Below are 13,793 nucleotides of genomic sequence, written 5' to 3'. Positions count from 1 at the left end.
GGGCACTGTTTGTGCATCTGTACAGAAGCAGATGGTCAAATGGCCGGTGAGCCCTATATATATATATATATATATATATATATATATATATATATATAGGGTGTTAGATAAAGGTACGGCCAAACTTTCAGGAAACATTCCTCACACACAAACAAAGAAAAGATGTTAAGTGGGCATGTGTCCGGAAACGCTACTTTCCATGTTAGAGCTCATTTTATTACTTCTTCCACCTACGCTCAATGGAGCACGTTATCATGATTTCATACGGGATACCCTACCTGTGCTGCTAGAACATGTGCATTTACAAGTACGACACAACGAGTGGTTCATGCGCGATGGAGCTCCTGCACATTTCAGTCGAAGTGCTCGTACGCTTCTCAACAACAGATTCGGTGACCGATGGATTGGTAGAGGCGGACCAATTCCATGGCCTCCACGCTCTCCTGACCTCAACCCTCTTGACTTTCATTTATGGGGGCATTTGAAAGCAACCCTGGTACCGAATGTAGAGACTCTTCGTGCTCGTATTGTGGACGGCTGTGATACAATACGCCATTCTCCAGGGCTGCATCAGCGCATCAGGGATTCCATGCGACGGAGGTTGGATGCATGTATCCTCGCTAACGGAGGAAATTTTGAACATTTCCTGTAACAAAGTGTTTGAAGTCACGCTGGTACGTTCTGTTGCTGTGTGTTTCCATTCCATGATTAATGTGATTTGAAGAGAGGTAATAAAATGAGCTCTAACATGCAAGGTAAGCGTTTCCGGACACATGTCCACATAACATATTTTCTGTCTTTGTGTGTGAGGAATGTTTCCTGAAAGTTTGGCCGTACCTTTTTGAAACACCCTGTATATGCCTCCTTAACACCCTGTATATGCCTTCTTAAAAGCCCTAACTTCTCTTGCCTTCAGGGTGCAGGAATAGTATCAATTTTCCTCAATTGGCACAGCTCTCGCAATGCCACGTATCGTCTCATACAGCCTGAAAAACCGAAACATGAGAGCACTGACGAATCAGTTCTTGAGAGGTACAAGATTCACTTCCCACATCTTAGTGCGGCCCTCGTGGTCCGTTCCAAAAGGGGAAAAAAGCACGTGCCGGAACGGAGGAGGTCATTACCAATGTCGTGGAGAACACTCGAGTTGATAAACTGGCGTGCATTAAAGAAAATGGGTTTCGTCGCTCTTTTTAGCGGTTCTAAGTGACGGCGGCAGCTGCAAAAGAAGCAGCGGTGGCGGACGGTAGAGGAAACGGCTCAGCCTCTGATGCATGGCAGCCGTACCGAGGGCGGTCGTTATTCCCGCTCTCTCTCTCTCTCTCTCTCTCTCTCTCTCTCTGACACTACACACGCACACACTCACAAGCTCGCACATTCAGACAAGCACACGCGCCGCTAACGGTAACGCGTACACACAGGCACGAGGAGAAAACGGAAAAGGGTCACAGAAAGAAGGAGCACAGCGTAGGGATGAGGAGAATGCTTGTAAGAACGCGAGGAAAGGTTCGTTGTGAGAGGGGAAGGAAGAAAAAAGAGCTGCGGCGCAGTCAAGCCGAAATTTTTCTGTTTACCCTGCTCGGAGTGTGGACGAATTCCGTCGTCAATTGATTCGAATGGTGGGTCATACTCCAGCACAGCTCTTCGCCGAGTGGGCCCAAAATATTTATACGAACACAGTCTTTGACGTCTAGCGACTTTAGTTGTGACTTTCTGTGGGAAGATGCTAGTCCCGCGAGAGTGTGTCTGTATTGGCTGGAGATACGTGCCATGGCAGGATTTCAAGCGTTGCAAAATGTATTTTCGTCATTCTGAAGTAGTTCGTTCAGGCACATCGTCATCCAGACTTTTTAACTCTTCTCCACGGGGCAAGGGCGTCCGCGAGTTCCAGCAGCATGTGCATCTGCGAGGCTACCCTCCGAGTGAATTAACCGCGTCAAAGGGATTGTCTGATGACTTTGTATACTGCTATTGCTTGGGTGAGATGAATGTAGCGTGTGCTAACATATCTAGTAACTGCGCAGTACGGTGGTTTAGATAAGGCAACTTTGTTTTGCAATTCGGAAAGAAACGCCCGTTTGTGGAAACAAAAACTGAGATTTCACCATTCCGCAGTCAAGACACAGATGATATAACAATTCACTTATATGAGAATTTGATTTGTTAGTATCATAAAGCTGTGATAAAACACTTTCGAGGATAAACTTCGTCTGCTCGGTACGCTGGTACCGAAAACAAATTTTTACAAATGTATTTCATCCCTATCACTGCCTAGAACGTAGTACAACTTCATATTTCTTTGAACCTGGCTTCCAGGAACTGCACTAGGTAGAGAATGAATTTCAATTTTTTAATATCCCGTTTTAAGTTGCACCTTCTTCCACTTCTCCATTTCATGGATTAGGAATTATTGCACATCTCGGTAACACAACTGTCCCCAGGGTATCCTCAGTGTCTTCTATTGCTCCTTCCCCTCTTTGTGTAATCCAGAGCTGCCTTGGTAAGTCTGGTATTCTTTGTAAGCAATCGTTCAAATTATGTCTATTATTTAATATTAGCCTTTTCGCTAGGCTTCACCTGCGTATGTATTTCACACATAAATTGAACACATCTCCTCCTCCTCCTACTACTCTTCTGCCTATTCTTCTTAACCTGTATCCTGTCATCCTTGTTTGCATGTGTATGCCCCGCTATACAGTGCAAAAAGCAGGTCGATACTATTCCAATTACATGCCTGTTGTGAAGGGCAGACACATGTCAGGGGCTTGAAAACCAGATATTTGCCCCTGCCATACAGGCTGTCATTCAAACCAAGTTGATAAAGCAGACCCATACTACTCCAACACAACATACTTGTCATTCAGGAGTATACATGTTGGTACCCAGAAAACCATTTCTTGCCTCTGCCACCTAGATTGCCATGCAAAGTAGGTTAATTTGGCATGCCAATGCTTTTCCCACTAACACACTTGTAATGCAGGGCAGCCTGTATGCCAGTGTCTGGAGAAAACACGTTTGCTCCTGTATCTCTGACAATATTCGAACTAGGAGGTTATAAATCCCACAGTAGTGATACTCATGAAGCCCACTGTTTCTGTGCCAAATTTGGTTGTAAACGGTCCAGGGGTTTGTGATGAGATCCTGGAATTGCTTTATATATGCCATATGACAGATTTCACTGTGTGCTGATTCTATAGTTAATTCTTACTTAATATCTTCATTTGTATGCTATCCATCCTCGCATCCTGTAATGTTCCTTGAGAGTTAATTTGTATTGCTTGTGTTTTATTCAGTGGATTATAAGCTGGCACCCAGGCATCAGTGCAATAAATCAATGTGTATAAAGCCATTACTTTGTAACCTTTCACTATCATTTCTTTGCTAAATTCATTTTTAAAAGTTCTTTTAATGGTCCCAAACAGAGCTTGAAAAGCGACAGCTTTTTTTTTTTCAATGTCCTTGTCATTATATGAATTTACATCACAGTCAAGATATTTAAAAATCGATGATTCCTCTAAAATGTGGATCCTTTCCTATAAAAGCGGTAATTTTCGTTCTAGTAACTGACATTTTAAAATTGTATAACTTACACAGATTATTAAAAATTACATTGACTTCTGTAACTGTGTCTCATTGAGTGTAATCATTAATTTATCATCTGCATGTAGAAAAGTTCCAATAGGCAGTGATAATTTAATTACTTGGTGCACTACCAGACATCCATTTCACTAAAAACTGCTGAATATATATATATATGGGACGGTTACTATCGATAGGCCAGCTAAGGGAAATGTATTATAAAATCCTCGAATATTGTAATAAATGTTTTATTTTCAGTGTTACTTGAACATTAGCTTTCACTGTAGTGGGCAAAGAAGTAATAAATAGTAGCTGTTAATGAAATATTTGAAAAGCAAAAGCGCGTGTCATCGGCCCGATCAGATGGACTAGCCAGGCCAGGCAGTTTCCGTAAATGGGTTACGAACTAATAGCTGTTAAATACTGCACACATTTAAATAACCGTCAATAAATTTCATTTTATATTTTTATTTTATTTGTAGGAGCTTTTGTTGACATCCGAAACCGAATAACATCTATTCTAAACCAAGGAGGATAAAAGCAGAAATGTCGCATTCAGAAGTAAACAAAGAACACTTTTCAACATTCATTTTAGAAAACGTAGAATGAAAGCTCTTACTTAGGCCTAATATTAGTCAAAATTCTTTACGGTTATTTCAGAACAACCCGCGCTGCATCGATGTCCATAGCACGTAAAATTTCCTGCGTATGTTACAAAATGGTGACAACTACCCGTACTTCCCAACGATGGCTGCACAAATTTAATAGCTATTACTATATCACTACGACTAGATAATTATAAGAACGTAGCCCAAATCCTGTTTTCTTTTTTTCTGCTCTTTATCTTAGTGGAACGACTCACTAACCTTTGGCAATACGGTGTACACTTAATGATAGCTAGAATGCGCTTATTGTCAATATCCACAGAGAAATAGCGCCAACCCATCGGTAGAGTCGGCCCATAGACAAGAATCTCACCCTGCTCTGTTTAACGCTTGCTATGTTCTGATGATTGGTTTCCTTTTTTGCAGGTATGTCTCATTTAGACTCAGGCCGGCTGCCGTTGCTTAATACGGAAAAATCGAAAACTTCTGGGACCAATCTGTGATGGTAGCCACGGTCGCGTCATGGCCAGAGGAAGGTAAGTGCTATAGATCAATTCACATGTTCGCCACTGATCGTATTTGTTCAGTGAGTTGCCCAGATAACACTGCACTAGAGAACACGTGAGGATCACCGATTCTGCCAAATAAAAGCTGTTTCTTACATAGAATACATGATAGTATTGTTTCCTGTTTAAAATAATGGAAACATATGAATATTACGAAATAGGAAAATGAAGCTAACGCAGAAATCATAGAAGGAACACCTTCCAAAAGACATGCTGTAGTTATACGGAAGGATCGTTGTCAGTCATCTGAAACTTACTCGTTTACCTGTAATACTTGAAAATATTGTTTCATTTAGGAAAATTCCCGCAATTGCTGTAAAACTGTAATTTGGCAAGTCACACAAACAAAAATATGATAAACTCTAAAAGCCGATATAACATTAGTTCTTCACTCGGATGAACAGAAAGATATATGAAAAATTATGGAAAGGCCAAATAACATCTTAAAAGGTCACGAAAGACTGTGACATTCAATACGTCGTTCAAGGAAAGATCTCAAAAACTACAATTTAGAAATAGCAAAAGACAATTGAATATTTTGGCTTTTATAAGGAGGCACACGTACGTTCCAACGTATGTGACGGTCGACAACTTGGAGAGCAGTTGTAAAACTTCATTTTTTAGAAGGTGAAAATGACATAAACAACAAATCACATAAAAATCAAACGGTCTATGGCCTTTTGGACGTCCCATCTCCAGCCAAATTTCCACCTGCAGGTCGTTGCATAATGGAGGCTTTCGACTCCTGAGTTATTTATAGGGAAACTTAATACGACTGGTCATGCAATATGGCACTTTGTTACGTCGGTCCTAATGCTGGAGGATATATACTTCGCGCTTTCTGCAGGTAGACGGAGATAGACCTCGGTAACAATCAAATAGTATGATTGAGCCTGCCATAGAAGGTACTGTGCAGTCAATCACGTTCTCCTTAAATCACACTTGAACACATGGTAAATCGGCCTCGCACTATTCAGCCTAACTTGCGATAAAAATTAGCTGGTGTATGGCCGTGGAGATAAAGGTATTCCGCCAGGTTTCTGTTATAACTTCCTTTGCACGCTTTGCGGTTCTTTAGTGGGTACAGGAGCGAAGGACGGATGTCCATGAACAAAAAATTCGGATTTAAATTTATTCTACCTCTAACATCAAACAGTAAGACTAATACATAACTTTGTTGCCGTAGCTGCAGTGTCAGTTGCGAACAGTACATCTGAATCTAGAAATATATATCTCACTCTTCAGTACAATATCGGTCCAGAAGCCGTCGACAGCAGGCCACCATGAATGTCTGTAAATGTTATTCAGCAGCCTAGCACACAAAATGGGAACTGTGCATGAACGTTCAAGCGTATGTACACCTTGCACTGGAGCTCCGTAGTTGGGCGGCGATGTAATCGTTCGTGGCAGCGCCCTAGTGCAGCGGTGGCGGCTGTAGGAAAAACGGCGCCGTTTCTTGCGGTTCGCAGACTTGAAAGCGTGGCCGGCCGAATAGCGGCGGGTACAGCAGTTACACAGAAATACTTGCCGTAAGTTATATGCTTTGTAAAAATAACAGCAGAACTCAATAATTAAAGGATGGCTATTGAAAGAAATGACAACTTACTTCTAACTGTCGATCTAACAGTGTGCAGCTGCTCTTAAATAAGTTACAGCCGAATTGTGCAAAAGACAATCCAAACGCGACATTTATGTCTACATACTGGATGTTACAGGTATAAGTGCAGGTTTTTTAATGGCGAGGACAGTGTACTGAACAACATTACGTCAGTGTTTACTTCATTTGCAAACTATAGTATATCTGGGAACCAGGTCATGTGTTGAGCTGTGAACATGTGGACGCAAAACGGTTATTCTATGCTGACAGGCTTAGTCCACTTACAGCTGTAGTTCCAACAACACATTGAACATCAGGCAGTAAATTGTATGATGTGCTACTTACCAGCATGTGTGGATAGAGAAAGTCCACAGTGCTTATTTTCCCCTGGGAAACAGGTCATGTGTTGAGCTGTGAACATGTGGACGCAAAACGGTTATTCTATGCTGACAGGCTTAGTCCACTTAGAGCTGTAGTTCCAACAACACATTGAACATCAGGTAGTAAATTGTATAATGTGTTTATGTGAAGACTGTTAAACGCAGAGGGGAAAAATTTAACATCCGGTAGCGGGTACATATTTAAGTATCAATGACCACATTATCCGTATATATACCCCTAATACGCAGATTAGTTCATCGATAATGTTACTATCAATTTATCCCCGTGAATAGCGCTGTTATACTGACTTAACTACTATTATCTTTGGAAACATCTTCATTAGGTCAAAATTTTCGTTTCAAATCTGCAGTGAGATTGCGAAAAATGCTGCCAAAAACTTTAATTTACGTTACACTACGAGCTGAAGTTAGAAGTGCTTACAAAGCGCGTTTACTTCAAATTTTCATTAATGGCAAGTTTACACGAGTTGATAGATTGAAATATTTTCTGGCGGTTGTAAATACATTCAGTAAAAGAACAAGATTTTAACGATTTTGTCCGCTTGTTACTGATTCACACGTGGCAGAACAGGGGAAGGTAACAAAAGGCTGCAATGTATAGTGTACAAGAAATACAGCTCGGGCAAAATAAAACTGTCCCGACACATATATTATGAACCTTAAGATACGTAACCCAACTCACATTATCTGCACCCAAGATGGAGCCCCACCATCGTTTAGCCCCGTCCTACAGCGCCGTCTGCACATACCTCGAGCAACCTGGGCTGGACAGAGAGCAGATCTGCCCACTAAGACTCTGAGTCCATACCGTAAAGAGGCCGTCACACGCTCAATATCTATTGAAAATATTGGCTCTCGCTCAGTATACTGCATGGTGTAAGGATAGTATCACACTATAAACTGCAGTTCCTGCCGACAGCGTATAATATTAACATCCCTCGGAAAAAAATTTCTTCAAAGTTCTGAAAAAAGGAACTAACAGAAGATCGTTGACTGCGGATGTGTTGCAGGATATACAGGGTGTTACAAAAAGGTACGGCCAAACTTTCAGGAAACATTCCTCACACACAAGGAAAGAAAATATGTTATGTGGACATGTGTCCGGAAACGCTTACTTTTCATGTTAGAGCTCATTTTATTACTTCTCTTCAAATCACATTAATCATGGAATGGAAACATACAGCAACAGAACGTACCAGCGTGACTTCAAACACTTTGTTACAGGAAATGTTCAAAATGTCCTCCGTTAGCGAGGATACATGCATCCAACCTCCGTCGCATGGATGCGCTGATGCAGCCCTGGAGAAAGGCGTATTGTATCACAGCCGTCCACAATACGAGCACGAAGAGTCTCTACATTTGGTACCGGGGTTGCGTAGACAAGAGCTTTCAAATGCCCCCATAAATGAAAGCCAAGAGGGTTGAGGTCAGGAGAGCGTGGAGGCCATGGAATTGGTCCGCCTCTACCAATCCATCGGTCATCGAATCTGTTGTTGAGAAGCGTACCAACACTTCGACTGAAATGTGCAGGAGCTCCATCGTGCATGAACCTCATGTTGTGTCGTACTTGTAAAGGCACATGTTCTAGCAGCACAGGTAGAGTATCCCGTATGAAATCATGATAACGTGCTCCATTGAGCATAGGTGGACGAAACTAAAATGAGCTCTAACATGGAAATTAAGCGTTTCCGGACACATGTCCACATAACATCTTTATTTGTGTGTGAGGAATGTTTCCTGAAAGTTTCGCCGTACCTTTTTGTAACACCCCGTATATGTTAAAGCACCATGCAGTACTTGGCAAAATGAAATTCCTGATTGTTCAGGAAACGCAAGATACCTCGTTGTCCACAAATGGGAGATCTCGGTGTCATGGTAGTAAGCAGAAATGTTTACTTTACCTGTAACGCTTTCAGAATTGGCAAGTATGATCATATCAATAGTCCAATAAGCATACTTCCTTTTTTCCATTGCGATGCGATAGTTGTCACACCACAGACATAAGACCACAAAATATTTCACTCAGTAATCAGTATATAACTGTTTTGTTTCGTTTGCAACAGTTGTTAAACTAGAAAAAGACATAGCAAACAGCTCACGTACACGATAGGTTACACAGTTCACTTGTTCAGTTCGTCATTAGTTGTTATTGTAGTTTTAGAATGGAGGCTGCTGGCCACGCGGAGTGGCCGAGTCTTTTGAGGTGCCATGTCCCGGACTGCGCGGCCCCTCCCGCCGGAGGTTCGAGTCCTTCCTCGGGCATTGGTGTGCGTACTGTTCTTAGCATAAGTTAGTTTAAGTTAGTTTCAGTAGTGTGTAAGACTAGGGACTGATGACCTCAGCAGTTTGGTCCCATAGGACTTCACACACATTTAAACATTTTCATTTCTTGGAAGCTGCTGTGAAAGAGCCACTAGTCAACTGAAAAAAAAGTTGCTGGTGATTTGCAGACTTACATCGTTCGTTCTGCATCATTTCCTTATGTTTTGTGAGGTAGGCAAGTCAATCGCTATACGTAAGTTTCTCATCGTCGAGCGTCGACATGTGTGCTATGAAGGCTAAGATGTAACTGATGCGTCCCTGCATCAAAAATGGTTCAATTGGCTCTGAGCACCATGGGACTTAACATCTGAGGTCATCAGTCTCCTAGAACTTAGAACTACTTAAACCTAACTAAACTAAGGACGTCACACACATCCATGCCGGAGGCAGGATTCGAACCTGCGACCGCAGCAGTCGCGCGGTTCCGGACTCAAGCGCCTAGAGCCGCTCGGCCACCGCGGCCGGCTGCGTACCTGGTATCAACATTGCACAACAATAATCTGCCATTTTTGGTCTCGCAATATTATTGGGCAATGAATATTGAGAGTTTGAATGCTCCTTAGGATGCGTCGCCGGTGCCGCCTCATCGCGAAATCCTGTGCTTCGTGATCGGTGATTTGTCACTGCTGGCCAGTGGCTAAAGGAGCGGGTTTGTCGCCTTCAGAGCTACATTTCGGGACAGTGTGTAATTCTGATGAAGCAGGCCGGTCTGGGCGTGCGGTTCTAGGCGCTTTAGTCTGGACCCGCGTGACCGCTACGGTCGCAGGTTCGAATCCTGCCTCGGGCATGGATGTGTGTGATGTCCTTAGGTTAGTTAGGTTTAAGTAGTTCTAAGTTCTAGGGGATTGATGACCACAGATATTAAGTCCCATAGTGCTCAGAGCCATTTGAAGCCAATTCTGGTGGAGGGTGAACTAAGCATAGCTATCGACAGATTAGGTTCCCGTGGTCTGAAAGAGTATTTTCATCTACGCGCTGTTTAGTTCGTAGGCAAGCTGAGAACGAACTAGGGCACCCGGGAAATGTAGGAAGAACTGTAAGGTGTTTAACAAAACTCATCCGATTTCAGAATATTATATGACTATGGAAAAAGATAGAAAATTGTGGTTAATTTTGTCTTACGCTTTTTCAAAAGAACCATTTGATTACACAAGTTTGTTTTTCTTGCACAAATAAAAAACTATGACGTACTGTTACACTCAGGATCAGTGTTTTTTATTACGTTTCATGAAGGTTCAATTTCTTTTGCAGCGGATGTATAACAAACAAGCAGACGGTAGAGATACTTTTGCTATACTTCTGCTTATATGTCTTTAGCTACTGCATTCGCTGTTGCTCCTGCTACGTGGCGTCGAGGTGCACGCAGTGTTGTGGCAAGAAGAGGTAAACACACGCAAGGTACGCGGGAGAGCTCCTGTGAAGTTTCGATTGTAGGACACGAGGTAGTGTTGGATGTAGAGCTGTGAGGACCGGTCTTTGGTCGTGCTTGGAGAGCTTAGACGGTAAGGCACTTGCTCCCGAAAGACGAATGTCCCAGATTCATTTCCCAGTCCGGCACACCGATTTAATCTGTCAACAAGTTTCATGTCAATGAGCATTTTGCTGCAGAAGGAAAACTCGTTCTGCACATCGACCCTTCCACAGACCGCTATAACGAATCACACGAGATCAGGTGACTGTGGAGAGTACTTGGGCCTTGCGATGTCCATACGCCTCTTAGAGTGAATCTTTCGCTGCAGCGCCATACTCTCGACATGTATTACGCCGTACAGCTGCATATGCATTGCACCTCTTGTAAAGGAGAACACAAAATTCCTTTTGTTGCTATGTTATCCTCTCACATTGGATAACTGCGACGGGAAGACCACTGCCGGCAACAATATGAACTGGAAACTTACAAGTGGTGGCAAGGAACAGCTTTACCTGCGATACTTCAAAATTTACTCTCATTATCTGTGCAAGGTGTAGTTTTCTAAAACTGAATGAGTTTCTTTCCTGTGTAATAAGCCGTTTTAGTGTATGTATTCATGCATTCCTTCTGAGAGTGCACCGACTCATTCTTCGTCCCAGAAGGCCACACAAAAGAAACCAAACAGGAAAAGAAAATATTTCCTAGCTCGTCGGAAGTAATAGCTACCACTCGCTCTTGCAGGTAACGTATATCATGATGGAGTGATGAAAGTATCCTGGTTGCTGGAGTTTCAAGTCTCCTCGTTAATGGTAGACCTTAACGCCTGTCTCGTTCGCAGTGTGTAATATGGCTCTCAAGATGGATGTGACAGGAGAAATTATGTGTTCAAATGAGGCATTCTTTGTACTAACTGTGTAAATGAGGTATCTGTATGCGACTTCGTGTTGGAGTGCTTGCCGTGAGCCGTGTCGTGTTTCGGTTTCGGCACTCAGACCCAGCGAGGTCACTTCATCTACTTTCCATAGACGCTTACGAAAACAGCAAGCGAACAATCAGCTTCGTCGTTTCCGAAACGCTCGTCCCTAAGCTCCGAGCTATAACAGTCTACCCTTTGATAAAGTCGCTTAATTCAATGAATTTACCCATCTACGACCCGTATCGTAGCTGAAATCAATTTCTGTTTGTCTCTGTTCCGCTTACATATTTTTCTTACCATGTCCGTGCTTGCAATGCCACCAGGCGCCTCTCAGTCTCGTGATGGACAGTCATAACGTTTTGGCTAGTCGCTGAATATCACTGTATATTATTTGTTATAGATAGAGGGCAGCCGGCCGCGGTGGCCGAGCGGTTCTAGGCGCTTCAGTCCCGAACCGCACGACTGCTACTGTCGCAGGTTCTAATCCTGCCTCGGGCATGGATGTGTGTAGTGTCCTTAGGTTAGTTAGGTTTAAGAAGTTCTATTTTCAAGGGGACTGATGACCTGAGATGTTAAGTCCCATAGTGCTCAGAGCCATAAAGGGCACAGCAACCAATCACTGCAGAGAAGTGGTAAGACTTCGGACATGAACCAGGTCAATGCTATGAGGGGCATGGCGTAAGTGCTAGCAACTGCGAAACATACCAGGTCATTGTGCAAGTAGCTGACCATGGTGGACCACCACCCGTCCACGAGAACCGAATATTTGTGGAAGTTATTTTACTGGATATTACATGTTTTCCCGAAAGCTAAACAATGCTGTTAAAAAGCTTTCCATTTATTCATCTTAGAGTTTCAGTAGTTCTCAGATCGCGAAATGAAAGTGAAGGGTGAGACGCAAGGGGAAATTGAAGAGGAAGAAATGGAAAAGGAATACGGAGGAGGGAAAGGATATGGTAGACAGAGGAGTGCGAGAAGTTACGGAAAGAGGAAATAAATGACAATAGTAATGTGACTAACGGGACGGACGGATACATGAGGAGAAAAGAGTGAAGAAGGAGAAGAAACAGAGGTAGGCGAAGAGAGAAAGTTGTAAAAAGGGAGAGGGAAATTGATGATTGAAGAGGAATAGAAACCTTAGAAGAGTGTAGGACCAGAAAAAGACGGAACTGCAGAGGTAATATGCATGTATGATAATAACATCAAATTGTACGTGGGGCATTATGTCTACCAGTGTGGATAATAAATACCACTTTAGGTGAATTGTACTGCTGTCAGCGTAATGTGACAGTCAGTATCTTGTCTTATTCCTTCCGTGTTTTCCATCAGTGATTTCTACAGGAAAATCATGGTATATAAAACTTCCCAAAGTTTTCCTTCCATTAATTTTAAAGATGTATAATACACTACTGGCTATTAAAATGGCTACACCATGAAGATGACGTGCTACAGACGCGAAATTTAACCGACAGGAAGAAGATGCTGTGCTAAGCAAATGATTAGCTTTTCAGAGCGCTCACACAAGGTTGGCGCCGGTGGCGACACCTACAACGTGCTGACATGGGGAAGGTTTCAAACCGATTTCTCATACACAAACAGCCCTTGACCGGCGTTGCCTGGTGAAACTATGTTGTGATGCCTCGTGTAAGGAGGAGAAATGCGTACCATCACGTTTCCGACTTTGATAAAGGTCGAATTGTAGCCTATCGCAATTGTGGTTTATCGTATCGCGACATTGCTGCTCACGTTGGTCGAGATCGAATGACTGTTAGCAGAATATGGAACTGGTGGGTTCAGGAGGGTAATACGGAACGCCGTGCTGGATCCAAACGGCCTCGTATCACTAGCAGTCGAGATGACAGGCATCTTATCCGCATAGCTGTAACGTATCGTGCAGCCACGTCTCGATCCCTGAGTCATCAGATGGGGACGTTTGCAAGACAACAACCATCTGCACGACAGTTCGACGATGTTTGCACCAGCATGGACTATCAGCTCGGAGACCATGGCTGCGGTTACCCTTGACGCTGCATCACAGACAGGAGCGCCTGCGATGGTGTACTCAGCGACGAACGTGGGTGCACGAATGGAAAACGGGACATTACATTTCTGGTGTGTTACGACCCGTGGCTCTACCCTTCATTCGATCACTGTGAAACCCTACATTTCAGCAGGATAATGCACGACCGCATGTTGCAGGTCCTGTACGGGCCTTTCTGGATACAGAAAATGTTCGACTGCTGCCCTGGCCAGCACATTCTCCAGATCTCTCACCTATTGAAAACGTCTGGTCAATGGTGACCTAGCATCTGGCTCGTCACAATATGCCAGTCATTACTCTTGATGAACTGTGGTATCGTGTTGAAGCTGGATGGGCATCTGTACCTGTACACGCC

Source organism: Schistocerca piceifrons, chromosome 1 (assembly GCF_021461385.2).
Source record: "Schistocerca piceifrons isolate TAMUIC-IGC-003096 chromosome 1, iqSchPice1.1, whole genome shotgun sequence".
Classification (NCBI taxonomy): Eukaryota; Metazoa; Arthropoda; class Insecta; order Orthoptera; family Acrididae; genus Schistocerca; species Schistocerca piceifrons.
Note: the sequence above shows the minus strand (reverse complement) of the source record.